This window comes from Rattus norvegicus, chromosome 1, assembly GCF_021556685.1.
Source record: "Rattus norvegicus strain SHRSP/BbbUtx chromosome 1, alternate assembly SHRSP_T2T, whole genome shotgun sequence".
NCBI lineage: Eukaryota > Metazoa > Chordata > Mammalia > Rodentia > Muridae > Rattus > Rattus norvegicus.
The window spans coordinates 57345080-57367500 of record NC_141534.1 but is presented as its reverse complement, the minus strand read 5'-3'; the positions used below and the strand labels follow the sequence as shown (position 1 = coordinate 57367500).

General features: G+C 44.8%; 1 long non-coding RNA gene across 2 annotated transcripts; it reads right to left on the bottom strand.

Moving 5' to 3' along the window:
* Positions 1–11818: 11818 nt before the first annotated feature.
* LOC148007014 (uncharacterized) lies at positions 11819–19866 on the bottom strand. 2 transcript variants are annotated; one of them, XR_015646053.1, is made up of 6 exons: positions 19529–19866; positions 18337–18666; positions 17102–17175; positions 16487–16632; positions 15240–15402; positions 11819–13204 (listed from the first exon to the last, which is right to left on the bottom strand). It is a non-coding gene; the product is annotated as an uncharacterized LOC148007014 (long non-coding RNA). The 2 variants fall into 2 exon arrangements; XR_015646047.1 differs by lacking the exon at positions 19529–19866 and having other exon boundaries at positions 18337–18865.
* Between the last annotated feature and the right edge of the window lie 2555 nt (positions 19867–22421).

Below are 22421 nucleotides of genomic sequence, written 5' to 3'. Positions count from 1 at the left end.
AGGAACAGAGTGGTTATGCTGACACAGTTAAAATAAACTCTCAATCACAGTCTGTGACAGCCAGGTCACAGGACTCAGGCTGCTGTGTTATTTGTGAGCACCCAGTGCAGCCAGAAGCTAACTATTGAGCACTGACTGGCCCAAACCCCAAAAGGGTCTCTGTTTTTCAGAGTGCTGGGGGCAGTGCAGTGTGTAGCACTTTCCTTCTGAAGACTCTTCTGGGGTTTTGAGTCCCCTGTAGAGGACCCTCATGGCTGCAGACACTAAGCCTGGGAGGAAAGATCCTCATCTGTAGAGTTCATTGAAAGGCCTGAGAGCAGAAAAGGAAAGAAACAGCAAAATGTGCCCCTTCTGCTCACTGTGGTTCAGTTTCTGCCTTTGCAGCTGAGCTCAGGTGCCCTGGAGTCCTCCCTAGCCTGAGTCAGTGATCTCAAGTTCAAGTCCCAGCCTCCTGGTTTGTAGTATCAAACCCAGCACAGTGTCAAGCCATGGGAGATGTGAACACTATCTAGGCCTTGCTGTTTGCATCTGAGTGGTGCTGTTGAGCACCAGAAGAAGCAAGGGCTACAAGGTCATGTAGAGTACTGACAGGCACTGGGCTACTAGTGACTATTAAGTCACCCTTCACCCCCACCAAGGTGTTCAGGGACATGCAGCCTTGAGCTAACCTTCCTCCCAACCTCGATTTTCTGATCCCTCTAGCTCTATATTTTGGTTCTGCAACACCTCCTAGCCTCTCCTCAGACAGTTGTATCTCTGAAAGAGAAGGTAAATTGCCCTTCACCAACCCCTCCTTTGAAAGATGTCCTTTCTAATACAGAGTGGCACCGCAGAGACTGGAACAGAAAGAGACCGCCCTTCACGGTGGCATGGTCAGAGCAACAGGGTTTGCTGGTTCCCTGAGCAGCAGCCCTGAGTCCGTGTGAGCACTGGATCCTGGAGACCTGCATTCAGAAGGAAGATGGGACAGAACGAGTTAGACTCTTTGGCATGCTCTCCATCCTGTCCTTAATTCACCCAGTGCCACAGGACAATCAGAGACACATTACTGACTTGTATTAGAACTTTATATGTTGTTTCCAGTTAGAAAGGAGACATTTGTGTTGTCTCAAGCATTCTGCAAGCACTGGTTGACTTAATGTACCATTGGTCAGGAAGGTGGTGTGGTGCACAGCCAAAAGCCTAAGTACCCAGTCCCCAAGCCTGCAGTATCCTGTGGAACTGGGAATGTCCCCATTCTGCTGTGCTGGCACAGGCCACTCACAGGTCTAGAAGGGCAGAAAAACATCCACTAGGTTCACAACATAGAGGGTAGTTGCTCAAGTGTCCTCTCTACCCCACACCTCCTGATTCCTTGGCCACAGCATGGGCTGAAAACAAGAAACACCCTAAGTTGCTAACATGGCATCCAGAGGGTTCTTCCCACGGATACGACATCTACTGGCCTCATGCTTACTATCGTGCCTATTGGAGTGGACAAGCCAGAGTGCCTTACAGCATTTACATCTGCATACCATGCTCTGCCTTTCCATACTCCAGGGCCTGTACCTCTTCTGAGTCCTCAGTTCACTTCCCTGAGATGTGGCCTTGGTGTTCCTTCTACACAGGCACTGGCCCTGTTGTGAAAGTAGCTAAAAGAACAGACCGCAGTTGACTGTAACACAGAGGGTAGTCATGCCCAAGCCTATCATACCCTGACTGCACAAGCCTCCTTTAAAAATCTCTTCACTCATTTTGGTGTTTCTATATACATGTGTGCATGGCAGGCATGTGTGTAGAGTGAGGTGTGCATGCATGTGTGCATATAAGTACAAATGTCACGTGTGATGTGCACAGTGTATATATGTCTGTGATATATGTAATGTGCACGCACATCTGACACGTGATGTGTATGATGTGTGGGTTTAGGAATATGGAAGATATATACATATATATATATATTTGTATAGTGTGTGTGTGTGTGCATGCGTGAGTTTGTGTATGTGTGTTGTGCACTGTGAACATCTGATGGGGTCCTTTAGTTCTCATACTAGCTGGCCTGCTGCAGAAAGGAAACAGGTCTCCCCAGGAGAGTCTAAGCATCCAGCCGTCCAGGGATGGGCCTGCACATGAACATAGTCTGGCCAGAAACACCCTCTAAGCTCTTAATAAAGAACATTCTTATTCCAGAAGAAGCAAGAGAAAACTGAAAAGAAGCCAGACAGCAAACTGAGCTTCCACCACAGAAAATTCTTATATGGGAAAGCTCCCAATTCCCTGAGAGTGAGATGTTTACGACCCCACTGCCTGCTCTGGAAGCAAACCCACTCCCCTGCTGAAAATTGGGGCCTTCCTGTAATCTCCTACCCTGAAGACAGGCAGAGGGAGAGTGGCTGGGATCAGGATGTAACCTGAATAAAGAATACATTATGGGAATTTAAAAAGTTAGTCTGGAAGTTGGAAAAATTGCTCAGTGGTTAGGAGCACTGAATGCTCTATCAGAGGTCCAGAGTTCAAATCCCAGCAACTATATGGTGGCTCACAAATATCTCAAATGAGACCTGATGCTATCTGGTGTTTCTAAAGACAGCTACATTGTACTTACATATAACAAATAAATAAACAAACAAATGAATTACCTGGTCTTAATTTTAGAGCAAGGAGTAAAATGTCCTGAGATTAAATTCAAATGCATGTCATGGACTGCCTGGATCTTTCAGATCTGTAGGAAACATCTCAAGGAAGAACAAGAGAGGCTGGAGAAGGATGGGGAAGGGTCTGATCCGTGCAGCTCCTCAGTGTCCACTAGCACAGCACTTGCCCTTGGGAGATGACGTCTTTCACTCTTCCAGACTGTTGCACCAATCAGAATTACATGCTCTGTGGATGAACCTGTGAAAGAGGACAGTTGCTCTTGGGCCACTATGGAGGCTCCTGGCCTCTCAGCAAGCTCACTGCTGACTTTTGAGGTCCCTGGTGGGTGAGCAAAATGAGGAGGCTCACATCAACCTCAGGTTGAGTCAGCCAGGCCCAGGGGGCTCAGTGGTGTCTCTCAGATTCCCAGGTCCTTCCTGAGATTGAACACTCTACACAGTGTAAGTGGATTAGGGGATAACCAGGAAATGCAGTTGCTCAGGTGGCTGACTCTGCAGGAGGGAAATAAATCACAGTGGGAAGCTTCAGGACAGTCAGGTGACCTGAGCCCTCCACAGAGTCTAAGTCCAGCCTCACAAACACTCATTCTGTCCACAAGTCTCCTAAACACAGGCCTTGACTGACCTGCAGTCCAGAGTATGTTATTATACAGTGTCCCTTAGTTAGGCCCCTTCTGTGTCACACTGAGGCTGGGTTTGTGGTACAGCCAATGCAGATGGGGACTGGCCACAAGTGGCAGTCTATCGCAGATCATGCAATCAATAAATAAATAAATTAAATAAATAAATACCCACTTATCTCACTGCCTGCAATCCTCATTGTCACCACAAGGGAGCGCTGCTTTGACCTTCTCAGAAATAAAAGCTGACTTCCCTCAGGGAAATGGATGGATGGATGGATGGATGGATGGATGGATGGATGGATGGATGGATGGATGGATGGGTGGGTGGGTGGGTGGGTGGATGGATGGATAGACAGAGAAGTGATTTGACTTAATCAGTTTCTTCCAGTCCTAATTTTCTGAGCAAAAACACACTGAACATGTCTGCTGCAATTGCTTGTTCTTCATTTCTGCTTTCTTTGGCTGTTCATTCAAGGCAGCCCCCTTAGAATCTGCTCATCTCAATAAAGGCCCATCTGTGGAATGTATAGCTTCTCAGTTAGGAGCTGAGGGATTCTTGGAAGGACTTCCCAACATCCCCTCTGGGGCAGTTGCCAGTGTTCTCTACTTAAGACAGCAGCTGCATGAAGCAAACACACACCTGTCTGAACATTCCAGCTTGGGTGCACGTCACAGTGCACCTGCCCCAGGGTCCCTGCCAGTTGCACATGCCACAGGGCCACTACTACAAGATCCCATCCCTAGGGCTCCTGCCCCATTGCTCCTCCCCCAGGGACCCTGGCCCACTGAACCAACCTCAGGGATCCTGTCCCATTGTACCCACCATGCTGCACCTTCCTGAGAGTACCTACTGTCCTGAGGTCGCTTTTTATAAAATCTAATGCAAAGATCTTGCCAGTCAGACCACATTGTCTTTGGTGGCACCAAGTAGATATTAGCAGGACTTCATCACCTTCCCTTTCTCAATCCCTTCTCACAGTTGGACATGTGGAAGCAAAGAAATTGGCAGCAGAACACAGACAATTCACCCAGAATATCACCACCCCTAGAATTCTCATGAGATGGACTGCTGTGACTGTGATACAGGGGTGGCATGTAGGCTTTGACACTGAACAAGCCTAGGCTGGTGCCTCTGCTCACATGTGTGCCAGCAGCTTAGCTTAAGTCTACATGTCGTAAACTCTGAAGGAGGAAGGAGATCTTCCTACATAGAGGCTGTTCTCTGAACCTGTGTTGGCCAAGGTCAAGCCAAAGTGTTTGAACATGCCAGTTCCAGCCCCTGAGGGTTTTCTGCCTGCCTGGTGTTTGTCGTGCTTTATGTCTGGTGAGGTGAAGATGTGGTCCATGCTAGGAATAAGTTTGAAGACAACTGCCCTGGGTTCCCATGCTAAAATACAATTCAGGACTGACAGGAACCTAAATACCAACAAGACAGTGCCAGGACCATGAGATCAAAAACCAAAAGCAAATGGGACCTTGATGTCCTCCTTTGCTGCTCTGAAAAGACTCAGGACACACAATTCTCCTGCACTTCCAATGCCCCTTGGGAAAATCCTCTGTCAAGGGCAGGTGATGCCTCATGAGAGTGAACTGTCAGGGTAGGACAAGACACTTGGGACTACTGTCCTGAACTCACAGACACAGATGAATGGGCTTTGAAAAGTTTTCAGAACACAGGATAGGGTTGTAGAAGCATGTGCATATAATCTGTGGGAAACACATAGTTCCTGAGGAGGTTCTGAGAGCTGTTAGATCCACTCCTGGAGAAGACAGCATTGTGTTCAGGGGGTAACAGAGCAGGAGCCTGCTGATGCTATTCACAGTATTGCAAGGGAGCGGTAACAATGCCCTTAGGAGCAGGATGTCCTAGCACTCTCAGATCAAGCAGACAGCCTAGCGCCTATTAGGGCCATATCCCAAGAGAATGCCGCTCATGTAGGAAGCTTCTAATGTCTGGAGGCAGAAGAAGGGAACATGGACATTGTTTGAGTTAGGGGTTTACTGCTGAGAAGAGACACACCACAACAAATGCAGCTCTTATAAGGACAACATTAATGAACACAGAATTGCAGGTTAAGAAACTCAGTCCATTATCTTCAAGCTGGGAGCATGGCAGCATCCAGGCAGGCATGGTGCCAGAGAGACTGAGAGTTCTACATCTTCATCTGAAGGCTGCTTGGGGAAGATTGGCTTGCATGTGGATAGGAAAAGGGTCTTAAAGCCATGCCAATGTGACACACCTACTTTAACAAGGCAAAGTCTCCTAATAATGATACTCTAAAGCTAAGCATATACAATCACAGACATCTCCAAGGAGGGTGGCACTGTTCTATTAGAGAGAAGCATCAGCTCCCATTAATGTATTGAGGTCAACCCTGGATAGGGCACAGAGCCTTCCACACATCCTGGAACTCATGGAGGCATCCTATGAAAGAGCTTTTTCCCAGAAGCTCACATGTGTGTCAAGGCGTCCTTTCCAGCCAGTCCCTAGGGAATCTCCAGTGCTAAACTCTGTCTCTTCCTTTGCAGAAGTGAAATATAATAAAAATCCACAGTACAGTGAATAGCAATAATGGCGAAAGGTGTAAATAGAATGGATTAGTACCTGACCATGAGGATTGATTTTATATGAAATGTGTTTGGGTGCAGTGCAATATCCTCTTCCATGTACCTACATACTGAGCAACTACCCTGGACCATGCTGCTCTAGACAGAACCATCTGGAATTCACTCACTGAGGGACTTATGCCCTGGAGTGGCAGCTACAGGTAGGACTTGTGCATCCATGTCACGAAGTGAAGAGACAGAGATGCATGGATTAAATGGAGAGAAGCAGACTGGAATGGTGGAGAGGCTAACCTGCCAACAACCCCAAACCCCCAGCAGGATGACAATGGAGAACAGTGAGCAGTTTCCCAGCCAGCCTCACTCTCCATAGACAGACTTCTTCCAGTCCTTCCTTTTTGCCAAGGAAAGAAAAACTCAAAAAGCAGGGGCAGGGAAAGAAAAACGTCTCTACTCCAAGGAGCCAAGGATAAAGCCCCTCCCACCCTCCTGTCTGAGCCCATAAGCAGCCACAGCCCAATCCTCTGCTCATCTCTAGAGGTTCAGGGGTCCAGGCAGATGAGCCCTTGAATCACAAACTGCTCCTCTACAGCATTCTATGGGTGTCAGTCCTGAGTCCCTGAGCCTGAGGTGCTCTGCACTGCTATTCAGATAATACTTCTCTTGATTTCTGTACAAAGATCTCTGTGTTGGATGTCAGAGGAGTGTGTCCACCCAGCATTGGTCCTGGGGCTCTGGCCCTCTAATCTATTGGTCCCTGTTAACTTCACCACAGAGCCACCATGTGTCCTTGTACAACCCCTCCTTGATCACCTTTTGTAGGAAGATATTTAGAGTCCCTTGCAGGTGGCACAGAAAATGGCACATGGCTGAGGGTGGTAGACAAACCTGGGGACACATCAAATGCTAGGATGTTGTGAGGATCCGTAAGCCATGCTTGGGCAGGCCTGTGCCAGGGCTCCCATAGGACCCTTTCTTTTGTCCCCTATACACAGCAAGAACCAATTACCAGGCAGGGGGAGAAGGGAACTTGGATTCCAGGCCTAGCCCAGTCCTATGATTCCTTACCTTGTAGCCCTTGTGTCCTTTGGGGCTCAACAGTTCCCCTACAATGCAGACAGCAAGGCATACCTGGTATTCACAGCTTACCTGGGCTGAAACTGGGCTGCGTTTGATGCTACAAACCAGTAGGATGTGACTTGGCCTTGAAATCACTCACTCAGGCTAGGGAGGACTCCAGGGTACCTGAGCTCAACTGCAAAGGCAGAAGCTGAACCACAGTGAGCAGAGGTGGCACATTTTGCTGCTTCTTTGCATTTCTGCTCTCAGGCCTTTCAATGAACTCTACAGATGAGGATCTTTCCTCCCAGGCTTAGTGTCTGCAGTCATGAGGGTCCTCTACAGGGAACTCAAAACCCCAGAAGAGTCTTCAAGAGGAAACTGCTACACACTGCACTGTCCCCCAGCACTCTGAAAAACAGAGACCCTTTCTGGGTTTGGGCCAGTCAGTGCTCAGTACTTAGCTTCTGGCTGCACTGGGTGCTCACACATAACACAGCAGCCTGGGTCCTGTGACATGGCTGTCACAGACTATGATTGAGAGTTTATTTCATCTGAGTCAGCACAGCCACTCTGTTCCTTCTGGTCCCAGGGAACACAGAGCTCCTTGTCTTCACACATTCCTGTTTTAACGTTGGACCTTAATATCTAAAGTGAAGCCCACACTCAGGATGGACTTGTTTTTCTATATATCATGCCAACTTCTGTGTGAGAGGGAGTTTTTTCGTGTATATGCATACCCCCTTATGTGCCTAGGTGTCCATGTATACCCATGGTACCCATGGACCAACTGTCTCCCGTCCCCAACCCCACCCTGTCCCTGGGATGCCCAGCACAGCCACAGTACAGCCTTTTGTGGGTCTGGATGTGCCTGTCTGTCCTTCCCACCAGAGCATGGCCTGCTATGACAGCAGCTCTTCATTATTTTGGGAAACATAGCAGTGAACCCAGGTGGGGCTTCTGGTCCTCAGGGAGCTCACTTGTCCCCCACCAGTTCCCTTGGTTGAGGGATTGTGGTTTTCAGGACTCCCAGAAGCAGCAGAAGCCAATGGACTCATCCTTAGTGTGTGCAGCAGCTAAGGGTGCATGGAGGTCAGGACTTGTGCCCTGTGTCTTCAGAGACAGGAAGGAGCCAAACCATTGGCTGACCCTGAGAAGCCACTTGGGCCCCATAAAGATTCTATTTATGTCCTTCCTCTGAGCCTGTGGAGACATTGTGGGGAACTATACCAATTTCCTTGGATGCCAGGCTGTGCAGAACTGCAGACTGTGGTCACAATCAATAGGGAATGAACAGGACAATTAAAGGCCAGGCTCTGCCATGTCTCTGCCAAAGAGAGTTCAGTGGGGTCAAGGTGTGGGCATAAGGAGGAGCCCAGGCAGATTCCAGAGTCTCTTTCCTATATTCATCTGAATGCTGGGGAAAGAAAGTCACCACAAAATCATAGTGACTTTACATGACTGCCTATTAAAAGAAACATCAAAGATGACAGGCGTAAATCATGAAAATGGCATCTGTGTGTGCGGAGACAGCTGTCTGCATGGACAGAGTGTACCCACACTCCAAGCAGGGACTATAAGCATGGGGAGTGTCTGTCTACACTTGCAGCAGGGCATACATGCTACCAAACACACAATAGAGCCATCATGCGGGGCTGGGGATTTAGCTCAGTGGTAGAGCGCTTACCTAGGAAGCGCAAGGCCCTGGGTTCGGTCCCCAGCTCCGAAAAAAAGAACCAAAAAAAAAAAGCCATCATGCCCAAGCCTTGGGTCTATAAGCCACTGAAAGCCTCTCAAACCTCAGTGGGGTCCGATCTCCAACACCTTAGAGACATCCACAGACTGTGCCTGTCAGAATATGGAGAGCCATGATGAGAGTCTCCCCCGGGAACTCTGTGGTCTTGCTGGAAAATCAAGAGGAAAGCCCAGCCTATAGGCCAACGTGCAGCACAGTTAATACACAGTGTAAGCTGCATTGACACACAAAGATGCTGAAGACAGAACATGGGAGGGCCTGGCAGAACTGTAACTCGGCCAAAGGTGGTGCGGCTTACAAAAAAGAGCAATCATGCCTGTGGTAGCTCCCTAAAGCCCAGCTCTCTGCCCCCTGTATTTTGGGGTCTCTGAGGAAGACAAACTGATGGACTCCTAGAGCATCCTGTTGATTAGCTTGCTGTTCAGATGTGGGATGTGGTCACAGTGCTCTGACAAGGCCATAAGGGCATCTGCTAGGACAGCCAGACTCTAATTGATAAAGAAGGCCTCCTTCAGGGCAAACCCAGTCACCACAGACACAGCTGTAAAGTAAGCAGTCCAGTCGCTTGTGAGCATGCTATCCAGACAGGAACAGGCAAACAGAGGTGGTTCTTGGGAGGGACCATGGGACCCACCCACTTCCCAGAGAGGCACCATGGCCTGGTAGTCATTGAGGTCCCTTGTTGGATACCACAGTCCTTTTAACTGCAGGTAACCCTTTTTCTAGACACAGAACAACATAAGGCCCATCATGGGGTATAACATGGCCTTCTGTTGACAGTTCACAAGCTCTCTCTACTGTGTTGCCCTTTGATGACTCTGGCATTCTTGACTGGGCAGATGTCGTCCCCCGTTCACCTGCATACACACTGCTGGCCCAGTCCATGTGCTGAAACCTGCCCCCAGGAGCTGCCCAGCATGGTCGGGTGGGTCCACTGGAGATGAAGCCCAGTGCAGTGGTAATCCACAAATACCTGCCCTTGCTTTCTCGTGAAGGTCAGCTTGGCTGGACTTTGGGGCTGTGGTCCGGAGAGTGGAAAACAGAAGGGTCACAAAGGTCTGTCAATCATCAGACAGAGCTGAATGTCTGGGAATCCATTGGCAGACAACTGAGACTCCCTAAGCACCATGAGGCAGGCTTTGCTCAAGCACTGTCCATAGGGGGCAAGTCCTGGAGGTGGATGTGCCTACTAAACAGACAATGCTGCCCTAAGCAGTCTCGTCCCTTACAGAAGTGTCACTGTAGCAAGATGGAGAATGTCCATCTATACTGGCTTTCCATAGGAGTGAAAACTAGCCTGTGTGTCCTGCTGTGCCCAGGGCTCTGCACTCTGGCTTATGATGTGGAGGCCCAGAGCAGCTGTCCAGCATAGCATGTGAGAACTTGAACGCACTGCATTTAAGTCCTAGGGTGAGTCTCATGTGGTCAAACTGCATGACTCTGTTGGCTGACATCTAACCTGCTGTGATTGACATCGCTGGCTTTTACAATGTGGGTGTAGCCTTAGGGGCCATGTTCTCTGAGTTGCATACCTCTGTGGATGAGGCCCACAAACTCCAGGGCACTGGTGACAGACCTGGAAAAGGACAGCATGAGTCAGAGGTAACCCCCTGGATGATCTGACAAGGGATAAGCACTCTGCGCTCAGGGTAACCTTACCTTACTCATCTTACAGACAATTCTCATGTGAACCAAGTGTGGTAAGTTTAAGAAAATAGGCTGGGGCTGGAGAGCAGGCTCAGTGGTTAAGAGCATGGCTGCTCTTTCAAAGGTCTTGAGTTCGATTCCAGTCACCATATCACAGATACTAACTATGTATTATTAGATCTGATGCCCTCTTTGGACACACAGATATACATGCAGATAGAGCACTAAAGTAAATGAATCTTAAAAGAAAGGAACAAATGAATGAAAGAAAGAAGAAAAGAAAGATAAAGAATGAAAGAAAGAATGAATGAAAGGAAAGAAAGAATGAAAGAGACAGAAAGAGAGAGGGAGGAGGAGGAGGAGCTGGAGGAGGAGGAGGAAGAGGTAGAGGAGGAGGAGTAAAGAAAGGAGGAAGCAAACAAGCAAGCTGCTCAGCTGTAGAGAAATGGGCCTGTAATCCCAGACACTCAAGACACACAGTAGGTAGGGGGATCAGAAGTTCAAAGCTAGCCTGGTCTACAGCATGAGTTTCAGGTCTGCTTGGACAACTTAGTGACACCCTTTATCTAAAGGTGAGGAGGGCTAAGGCTACTAACTCAGTGGTAGAGCACTCATGGGGGAAGCAGACTGTTGTCCATTGATACCTTTCCTTTCTTGCTCTGAAATAGACAATGGTGTTAGAAGAGTCAAAGGTCCCTGTCTTAGCATCCACTATTCTATTTGCTACAACGTTAAGGGTCCAATTTTTGGTATTTTTTCAGTGATCAAATCTATGAAACAAAACTTAAGCAATACTCTTATTGCTGTCAGAGTGGCAGGTGGATGATAAATGCTTGCCCACCTGCATCAGTAAAAAGCTGGTTCCTTGGACTCCCTGCAAACACATCACTGCTAACTGTATGCCTTGTGTAGGCTTTTCCAGCACTGCACATAGCTTGAAAACCTTCCCTGCTATGGACCCTTGAGTGGGCATCCTGCCTCTCAGGATGGAGCAAAGATCCCCTGGTCACCTCTAGGCTCACAGGTCAGGGACCTCTTCCATCCCGTGGTGAGGAAGACTGGCACGGCTGCACACACCTTGGAAAAAGAACATATTGGCAACCCTTATCGAAAATGATGCTTCTCACTTTCCATTATGGCATTCTATAAAATATGGGTATTTCCAGGTATAATCAGACGTGTTGTTGATTGAGTGTGTGTGTTTTTGGAGGTTGGATGCGGATAATTCGTTTCTCCAAGCCCCTTCCTCAATTTTGGGTGATAAACATTGACTCTCATATAGACTTTTAATAATTATACAGTTATTTATATATTTTTAAGTTTTGCTTATTTTTACAAACTTTTTGTTCCTCTCTCTCTCTCTCTCTCTCTCTCTCTCTCTCCCTCTCTCTTGTTCTCTCTCTCTCCCTCCCTCTCTCTGTCCCTCCCTCTCCCCCTCCCTTCCTTCCTGTCTCTCTCTCTCTCTCTCTCTCTGGGTAATTAGATATAATACTCAGGGTCAGGACATTCTACCCTTGAGCTACCCCAAACAGAAAAAGGTTATAAACAGCTTTATTATGGTATCTGTGACATATAAAGCTGAAACGTGTTAGACGTGAGCATCTTGATGTTCCTAAAGACATGTACTTTCTCAGATACAGAATTCCAGCGGGCTAAAATTCCTGCTGTTACTTCAGATTAACCTTGTCATGAACTGAACCAATGGGGAACATACTAAGCACAGTCCCTGAGCTGCTTCCTAGGTTGGTAGCACTGGCTCCATCCCAGGCACAGCTGGAGTGGGCAGCTGTAAGGTTGAGGACCTGCACTCAGGACACTGGGCTCCAGGAGCACCTCACCTGCAGGTCATCCTGTGTACCTCTGAACGTCACTCCTGGGTTCTCACTGCCTGGCACTTAACCATAGACATCACTGTAGAATTATCTAAGGCCAGAATGTCAAAAACATAGTTGTTATGAATTTCTACTTTGAAAATGTCAAATGTTGGGCTGCTTGAACAGTTTTCAAGAACAGGTTCAAGAAATGAACCTGGGAGAAACACAAGAAATATAGCCTGAAGTCTCTTCCAAAACAGCCACTCCAGCATAAGCTTCCACAGGCAGTCACTCTCCTCTGCACTACCGTCCCCCTTAGTTTACAGCTCATGGATCTCCTTGCTTAGCATGTCCACAAGGTGCATTTGCTGTTGCTTCTCCAGCTTCTCCCTGGTATCTTGTTTCCATGGGTCTGGAGACAGACTATCCCCACAGGACAACTCCTCTTTACTGATAGTTTTCTACTGCAGGTTCCTGTACTCAATAGTTGGGGCTGCTGCTGGGGACTACAGCTTCAGAGTAACTGTTTCTTGGGGCCTCTGCAGTGTGGAAGGTTTTCCTGGTTGGGCTGGTGTGGCCAAAAGAGATAAGGAAGCAGGGATCAGGGAATGAGAGTCCATCTGCCCCAGATTCTACTCCTGCTCCCCGTGCTTCCTCTCTGCTTCCTTATCCAGGCAGGCCTTCTATATCTCAGACCACCACTGCTGCTCCTCCTTCTTTTTTGCTAGCCAGCAGCCACCTGAGCAGACTGGGATCCTGCCTTGTTTGCAGAAGGTGGTGGGAGGGGCAAAGCCACTGAAATGCCATCAAAACCACTGGTGTAGGTGGACCTGTGGTGGAGGAGGTGGTGGAGGGAGGTCTGTTCATATGGGCTGGGAGACAGTCACAGGGGTGGGCAGCACCTCTGCTGGGGTTTTCCAATGGCCAGGACCACTCTTGGTAGACTGGAAGCAGGGGTAACTGACTTGGAGGAATATTTCAGGTGCTCCTGGCTGGATGTCATAGAGTCCACTGAGGAGCTCTGGATCCACATATCATTGTCACACTAGAGATCCATGCTGGCCACTACTCAATGCAGCTCAAGTTGGTAAAACTCTTCCTGAAGTTCTTCCATTGAAGGGGTAACACACCGAGAAAAGAAAAGACGAAGATCTAATACTTCAGAGACTCACCAGAGATATTAACAAAATTTCATGCATGTTTCTTTCTCACAGAGGAGGTAAGAAAACTGAGGAATGGGTGTATAACCAGACCTGACACTGCTTTATGGCTCACTCTCCAAGTAACCAGCTGTACCTGTGTGTACAAAGGAATAAAAAGATTTTTCTATACACTGATGCATGCTGTTTGTGGCATTGTCACTCCTGCAATTTAGCTCCTAGCTTCAGGACTACGTAGAGGGGTCTGTTCTTGTGAAATGTAAAGAAATAAAAAATGAGATTCATATAACTGCATAAGAGGTGAACTTTGTCCTCAGGGATCTGTTTTACAATCTTTAAAAAAGCAATCATGGGGGTTGACACCCCAAAAGGAGCTTTGCCATCTCAGGAAGAGGTGATAGACGGGTTTGTATGAGGGGTTATTGGCAAGACAGGAAGGGCTAATATTGGATTATAAAATAAATAAATAAATAAATAAATAAATGGTTTTTTAAAGAATATATTTTAAAAGCCATGATAAAAAAATGTAATTTTGACCCTATGCTTTCAATAAAAAAAAATCTTAAATTTTCTTATTTACTCATTTACACTAATTCTCATGTTCCCCGATTCATTAATTTATTTGACTAGTGTAATAGAAATAAACTTAAATGACCAAAATTCAGGAATGATAGTTAATGTAATTTGTTGAGAACTGTATCAAAGAAGTCAGATATTTCACAAGTAAGAAAGTGTTCAAGCTCATCTCAGACCTCAGTGCAGAGGTCTCCAGTGGAGACAGATGTTAGCTGCTGTTCTAGTGGTATATGCACACTTCTCTCCAGGGATAGAAGGCTGATCTATTAGAAATAGTGTTAAAAACCCAAGTGTCACATTAAATGACAAGTAAAATAAACATAACAACATTCCTTTAAATGCAGGAGCCATGGCATACCCATCATACACTGAGGGCAGGATGTTTAGCACTGAGCCAGAGACAAAGGTGTACCAGAAGTCGGCTTCACGCACCCCTACAAGTCTCCTGACGCCACAGACCAGGAGAAGGACTTTCTCCAGGACCAGATGAGATATGTGCTAGAGACATGAGAGTAAATACATGAAGCCTTTTGGAGGTTGAAGCCTTTTGGACGTTGGGGTCTCTATTCAGTATACTCCATCCTCACTACTTTGTTAGCCACTCTTTTAAGTGTAAAAATGATCTCCACTAACTTGGAAACCCGATCCATTTTGAAGACACATTTACAGTGCATTTTGATCTATAAGGTCAAGGGTTTTCCAAATAAAATCCTAATTTTGGACTAATATGAAACCTCTATGAAAACTGTATTCTAGCTGGCCAAGGGACACAAAAAACAATGATCAAAGTATAAACAATGATCTGGGTGACAAGGTGACTTAGAGAATGCCTCTTCTTACTTGTCACATTGGGGCTGAAAAGGTGATCTGCTCTGTTTTTCATCAGCCTGTCTTTACCAGCCAGCTTTGTTGGATGACTGTGCTCTGTCCAAGGCTTTTGAGGACTCTCTGGGGAGCCGTTTTGAGCTGAATTATTATAGAGCTCAAAACCTTTACTCTTCCACCTATCGATGCTGGAAAATGCCATCCTCTGCTACATAAGTGGCTGGAGCCATGGATCCCTCCTTGTGTACTCATGAGTTCATGGTTTCCTACATGGTAGCTGTGGGGTCTGGTTGGTTGATATTGTTGTTCTTCCTGTGGGGTTGCAAACCCCTTCAGCTCCTTCAGTTCTTTCTCTAACTCCTCCATTGGGGTCCCCATATTCAGTGTAATGTTCAGCTGCAAGCATCTTCATGCCAGGGCACTGAGATGGGAATGGGTGGGTGGGAGCGTGATCATACTCATAGAAGCAGGGGCAGGGGGTTGGGAGAGCATGGGAAGTGGGTAACATTTGAAATGTAAATACATAAAATATCCAAGAAAAATAAAACTCATAAAAACTTCACTCTGTGTTCTGGGTTTACCTGAGCCATAACGATCTGAAACTGAAACCAAAGCCAATTCATTCATTCTCTCTCCCTCGTTCTTTCCAAGATGAAGAGCTTCAAAGGATGCATCTAAAATTCTTATATTTAATAACTGCTCTTGTATAATAGGGTGATCTTTTATATACATTCTTTGACCAGCCTAAAAAAGCAAAAACAACCAAGCAATCAGAAGAAACCATAGCCCAGGGTCTCACTACGTATTTGAGGCTGGTCTGCAATTCACTACACAGGCAGGAGGACCCCAAACTCACAGAAATCTGCCTCTTTCTGCATCCTTAGAGCTGGCATTAAAGGCACATGCCACCACAAATAGCTTTATATGAACATTTTCAAAAGCTTTTACATATATTGTCTAGAAAAACTTTTCATTTACATAGTATGTATCTATGGGAGGAATTGACCTTTTTTATTTTCTCAAATCTGACTTATAATTTGTAAATAACAAAGTAATCTTTTTTAGAGTATTTTTTAAAAAGCACTCAACTTCTCTTCTCTCACTTGATAACACACATATTATTATCCATCAGAATGACAGCATCACATGGTGCTGTCACCTGGTGTGATTATCCACACCTGTTCACAGTTTAGTCTTCCTGTCTGCTCACCTGGGACTCATTTGTTACCCACGTCCCTCTTTGAGTTTGTAAATGGTGTTCTGCTTTAACATGCCAACACATGGTCTAGCCAGGATTGGTTCCTGTTCTACGCTTTAGTATACAGGATTCTAGACTGTCAGACACTGATATTGTTGTTGATACTGTAGCTACAAGGTCAGGGCTAGGGTGTTCAGGTTCCAAAGCTGAGTCAGGGTCAGAAGAGGGTTCACAATACTGCACTTAACAGACTGTGACTATATCTAGGAAACCGTACCATTAGATCTGATCTGAATCATGATCCAGAAGTATTTCTCAGCATCATGCACTCTGTCTCAACTAACTTCTTCCTTGAAGAGCTGAGCAAGAGCTGTGGTAGGAGCTACTACATGGGAATTTTAGGGGCTCTCTTTATAAAAATAATTTATGTGTATGAGTGTTTGCTCAGCATGTGTGCACACGAATCCAGAGAACTTAGAAGAGTGCTTTAAATCCCATGAAATTAGAGTTTCGGGCAGTTTTGGGCTAACACTGGTGTTGTAAAATACTGAACCATCTTTCCAGCCCCAGATTTTGATAACTTTTAGGAGGAGCCATATCTCAATATAGCATCACTATATGTTGGCTAACCTGGCTTGAGTCACTAGCTCTTAACTCTCTGCACCATGGAGGACAATGGCTGGGTAAGAAAGGTGGACAGGCAGTGAGAGAGGATGCCTTGATTTGCAACTTCCAGGGTAACCATGGGACTGGTACTAGTCATGAGTTCTGCTGCCCTAGGAAGAAAATAAAAAGAAACAGCGGTCACTGTCACAGTAGAGTCTATGTTCAGAATACTTGTGCTTAGGTTCCTCAGCCTGGTTGCTGTTTAGGGAAATAAACCAGGCTTTCAGAAGATTATGTCCTCTCTACATCACTTATGATAATCAATTATAAAACAGGTAAGTATATTCTATTCTATAACATTAACATTAAGATATTTAAACATTTTACAAGCTCTAAGTATATGTGTACATATTTATATAATTATTTAAGGTAATACTCTATACTAATATACATTCTTAAGAGTGAACACAAAATGAGATTCCTGTGCTCTAAGAACTAGGATTATTGGGCAAGGTGAGTAAACACAAAGATCTTTTACATCACTACTTTTTGAATTCAAATTTCAAAATGCAATATATCACTTCAGTACATTAAAACTAACCAATCAGTTGAGGCTTTAAAGGAACCAATTAGTCATACCTTTCCTGAGAAAGTCCAACCAGACTAAATCCATCCACAATGAGGAGTTGGTCATGGGCACCTAGTTGTCCAACCTGAGCCACCAGAAGGATGCAGGTGTAGGGAGAAAAAAGGCAGAAAAAAGGCAGCGTCAATGCACAGCAGCATTCCTCACACCACACAGTCAGTGCATAGCAGCATTCCTCATGCCACACAGTCAGTGTACAGCAGCATTCCTCACACCACACAGCATCCACAGCCATAAGCATCTGCACAGTATTTCACAAAGCTCGAGTGAAGAATGCCTTTCACTGTTTCCTTTAAAACAAATACTGACCACATCTGCAATACCTCCTTGGACAATGACTTAACATAGATTTCCAGTTTATACTGGCCAGCAGCCTATGCAAAAAAATGGTCAGAACAGCACAATTAAATCACACAGCAGGAAATGTGCAAAATCCTGCCCACATACACCCTAGTAGCTTGACTAGTTAGGAAAGTTTCTATTTTATGGTTCCAAACTTGTAAGAAAAATACTCCTGTAAAAATGGACAATTTGGTGAGAAAATGCCCATAGACTTGTAATACTCAAAATGATTATTTATAAAGTCTGAAACAGCTACAAATCCAAAGGAATGAGAAACACCTCAAGTGACCAGCCCTTACCCATATTAGGACAGAAAACCAGCTTGGTACTAAATAATCCAGCATCTGCCTTCTCTATCTTCTATTTAAACATAAGGTTTAAATTTCAAAACAAGAAATTAACTTCTTGGAGGAAGCAGTTAACAACACTTTGTAAGGAAATATTATCCAGAAAGTGCTCTACTGGAATTCATATCCTGGGACCGAACAGTCAAACACACTTAAATAGCATTCTATGGAAAGCTAATGAAGTGTTTTAGAAAAAGTTAGGTATTGTATATAATTTCAGGATCAAAAATATTCTGCTTAGAGATCATAATATGACAACAAAAGAGCTTTGGATCACATAGGGAAGTATTAAACCATACAGTCATGTGCATGAAGCCCTACCTGGATATTACTGGAAGTTGCACAACACTATGTGTATACTTTTGTACCAACAATAAAAATAACTTACCTTAAAAACTATGAGATAGTATTTGATATAGTAAGTATCATAAAAAGTGACTTCAGGAAATGAAGAAAAATTTCTAAAGTAGCAATCAAGAAGATGTAATTTTATGTGCAAACCATCTGTGTTTCAGCCAATAGTTAACAATTTATTTTACCTTTTTCATTGATGAGAATGGTCCATTTTCTCCCCTGCAGTAGGGAGTAGGGTCCTACAAATCAGGCAGGCAGACGAAAGAGAGACTCTTCCTTCTTCCAATGTCCTTATATAAATCTCCAGCAGAAGGTGTGTCCCAGATTAAAGGTGTGTACCACCACAGCTGGAACTGGGACTTGCTTTGTCCTAGGTGACCTTGAACTCAGAGATCTCCTTGTCTTAAACTCCTGAGATTCACAGCCACTTTGCCTCATGATCTCCATGCCAAGATTCAGTTCAGAAATTTGTGTCTCCCAGCCTCAAATCAGGATCAAAGGTGAGCTTTCCAATTCTGGATTGAAGTTCATTCCACATATAGTCATGTTCACAACCAAGAATAGCCATTACAAGTATATACAATGTGTCATTATACATATACAATACATATACATATAAATTTGAAAATACCATAACATTTTATTAGTATATGTTAACCGAGTAAAGTGACAGAGGTGGCTGTGTCATTTGTTTGCACATCGTGCATGGGTGGGAGAAGAACTTATAAGCCCATGCATCAAATGAGGAGCTGCAGTTAACAACAGCTGATAGAAATTCACTCTTCCTTGGGGACAAGCGACTGGTAGGACTCTGATAATGCAGTGAATGTCTGTACACACAGTATGCATGTATGACTAGCACTAATAGGGCTTACTGGGATACAAAAAATGTGTGTATGTATATTTCCGTACACACACACACACACACACACACACACACACACACACACACACACACACACAGAGGAATGGTTTAGTGGTGCTGACTTTTAAGCCCAGGATCAGATTCAGGTGGACCTCTGTGAGTTCTAGGCTAATCTGATTTACACAGCAAGTCCCAGACCAACCAGGGCTGTAAAGTCAATCGGGGAATTCTGAGAGGGATCTTTTAGAAGTTGGAGGACAGATGTTAGGGTGGATATGACCATATTTTACTGTATACATGTATGGAAATTTAAATAAATGAAAAATACATAAAGTAACTGAGATGAAAAAAGTACACTCAATAATCGCAACTTTTGAACTGACATTTGTCTAGTTATGTGGCAAAGAAGAAATAAATATGCCTTTAACAGATTTCATCTATGGCAATGCCAGTTTCCTTGAGTCAAAACACTTAACATAGATGATTGGAAATGACCTTGAAATCACAGTTACCTGTGGGGAGCGGGTGTGGCGGTAGTCCCAAGATGGCGCCTGGGACTGCAGCTAAGTCTCGTGACTAGCATCTGACTTCCTCACACACCTGAAACTAGCCACGTCCATTGTGAGAGCTGTGCAGGCACACCATGATGCAAGATCAGGCCATGTGACGTGGACCTATGAACTGAGATTACACAGTCTGGACTGAGGAGGCGGAGTTGAGGGAGGGTATAAGGGAGTGTGCTCCGGGGGCTGGGCTGGGAGGGAGACAGAAGAAAAGAAGATTCCTGTTTGCATGTTGTAAGGTTCCTGAATAAACCGCTTTGAGAAGAACGCTGTGTAGTCGCTCTTTTCTGCGGGTCGGAAACAGAAGCGACAGTTACCATCAGCATCCATGGGCTAGATTGAAAATTTATAGTTCTGATTAATGAAGCTGGAAGATATTTCATAACTTTATATTATCCACTGCATAGGTTATTTTATAGATCAATAGAATTCCACAACTCAGCTGTTAAATCATTCCATTCTCCCAGTAAACATCCATGATACAATAATGATATTCTAATCTCTTTGAACAGGTGCTCCGGTGCAGAGTTTGCCTGAGATAGCCCAACAGCTGCATCCTGTCTTGTCTCCTTCTAGAGAGCTTCGTGACTTTTCTGAACAGAATACAAGGTGGGTTATTTGTTTGGATTTTAGTTGGGATTTTTGACTTTAGCTTTTTCCCTGATATCTTTTCCATAATTTGTATTCTATTTTCCTAACTTTGACTTTAGTTTATTTCAAGCACTTTTTGTTACATGTAATTTTAAAATAACCCCACACTAAGTCTGGCTAAACACAGGCATCAGAGTTTCACCCAGTCCCTATGGCTACTTCTATGCACTTGTTACCCTGCATCCTGAGGCTTGATTGCTAAGCCAATTGGGAACCAGTTTAACATAAAATACCTTGACTACTCAAGATGAAATTCTGCTCTTTGTTTAAGCATGTGAAAAGATAGTCTTTTTATGAGCCAAATTTAATAATAACTAATCATAAGTCTTCGTTCATGCATTGTGAACAATGGCATAAGGAATCTTTACCTTTCTTGCTTGGTTCTCTTGAACTTTCTAGTTCTTCAGGGTGGTTCCCTCTGCCCTTTCTGACCCAGAGAACCCTGGAAGGAGTCCAGTGCCTAATTACTTTTCCTATAAGCAGAAACATAAGGTCTTTCTCCCAAATTAGCATGCGCTTTAGCCAGTAACCAGAAAGATTTTTAGGTTGACATCTTTCCCAGAGGAATAGTAAAATAACCAGAAAATTCAAAATCACATACATTTCGAAAATTAAATACTCATACGAGGGAACTAAACCAAACAAGCAAAGTAGAAACAGTTTTTTCGGGCCTTTTCTAATCTGCCAAGACAGGATATTTAACCCTCTTTTGAGAGAATAGGAGAATCCTGTGATACACTGAGACTTTCCTAGAGGATTTCATCCTTATCCAAATTCTGCTGTCTGCCTTGGAGGCTGTAGTTTTTCTGTTAGCTCAGTTTGTCCCTGCACAGCACGAGCTCCCAGATAATCTGGGCCCATTTGCCCTGAGTTAGCTCTGAACCTCAGGAGGAATTCCCCAGGTGACTCTGGCCAAAATTGTGTCCTCTTCTATCTTTAAACAAAATTACACCAAATTAGCAACAACTAAACCAAACTTCATTAAAAGCAGGCAGTCTTCAGTCTCCCTCTCTGCCTGGATCCATTTATTATACTGATTCTTTTTACAAGAGGAGAACTCAGAGCCTGATTTGGGTCTGTCTATCACTGTGTTTGATTAAGATTCCCATGTGCTGGAGTCACTTGACTCATCTCTGCTCATTCAGGAATCTAATTCTCTCATCCCTAGGACAAGAATCCTAACTCCCTAGTGGATTGTTGACTACCACACGCAACATCATCTATTGCATGAAGTTTTAAATTAAACCCATGCAAATTCCTGCTATGCTCTGGTATCAGTGGTTATGCTGAACCCACATGGCTAGCTCTATGCAGCCATCTTGTCCTGTTTCCTGCTGGTAGTTTGCTACTCTAAACAAACAAATTTAATCTGAAATGCCTGGACTACTGCTTGCATTTCTCATCCCATCCACCACCTCTGGCTGACCTGCAGAAGGTTGGATAATGCTCCTTTCACAGGACTTGCCTTAGTCTTTTGAAATGAAAACCCAGAAGCTTATACTAGCCAGATTTATAGTGGTAAATCTCAAACTCCAAAAGTCCCAGTCAAAGAACAGAAAACTCAATAATATAAGTACAAGCTGAGTGCTTAGATTAGACAAATCTACCACTACACTACTCTATTGCCCATTTATGAAATCTCTAGCTACTTGTGGCTCTTGCAAGCCCATGGGCCTGCTCCATTTCCCACCTCTTCTCCCCCATCTTCTTCTTCTTGCCCGCATCATCCGTCTCTATTCTTTCTCTCCCTTTGCCAAAACATTCTGCTCTATCTTTTCCTTCCATTGCCCAATGACAGGCTGTAGCCTTTATATGGCTAATTACTATTTCACTTGACATCATCTGAATATGTGATCTATTGCACTACAGGGCCGCCCTCTTGAGAGGAAAAAATTCAAACAGTAATCCACAAGACATTTTGCTCATTTTAGTTAACACATGAAGTGACAATAGCTTCGGTTTCCAAACATCTTTTTCATTATTTTTATTCTACACTTTTAAAGTTATTTCTAGGTATTATTTGTAGTATTTTTAGCTACAATGCTTACACATAGCAAGGAGGATTTCCCAAACCCTAGGCCCCAGCAGAGGGAAACTTCCACACTCAGTACAAAGTCTTAAGGACTTAAGGAGCAATGCCAAGGTCCCGATAGCACATCATAGCCTCCCTAGCAGTCCCATGGCCATCAAA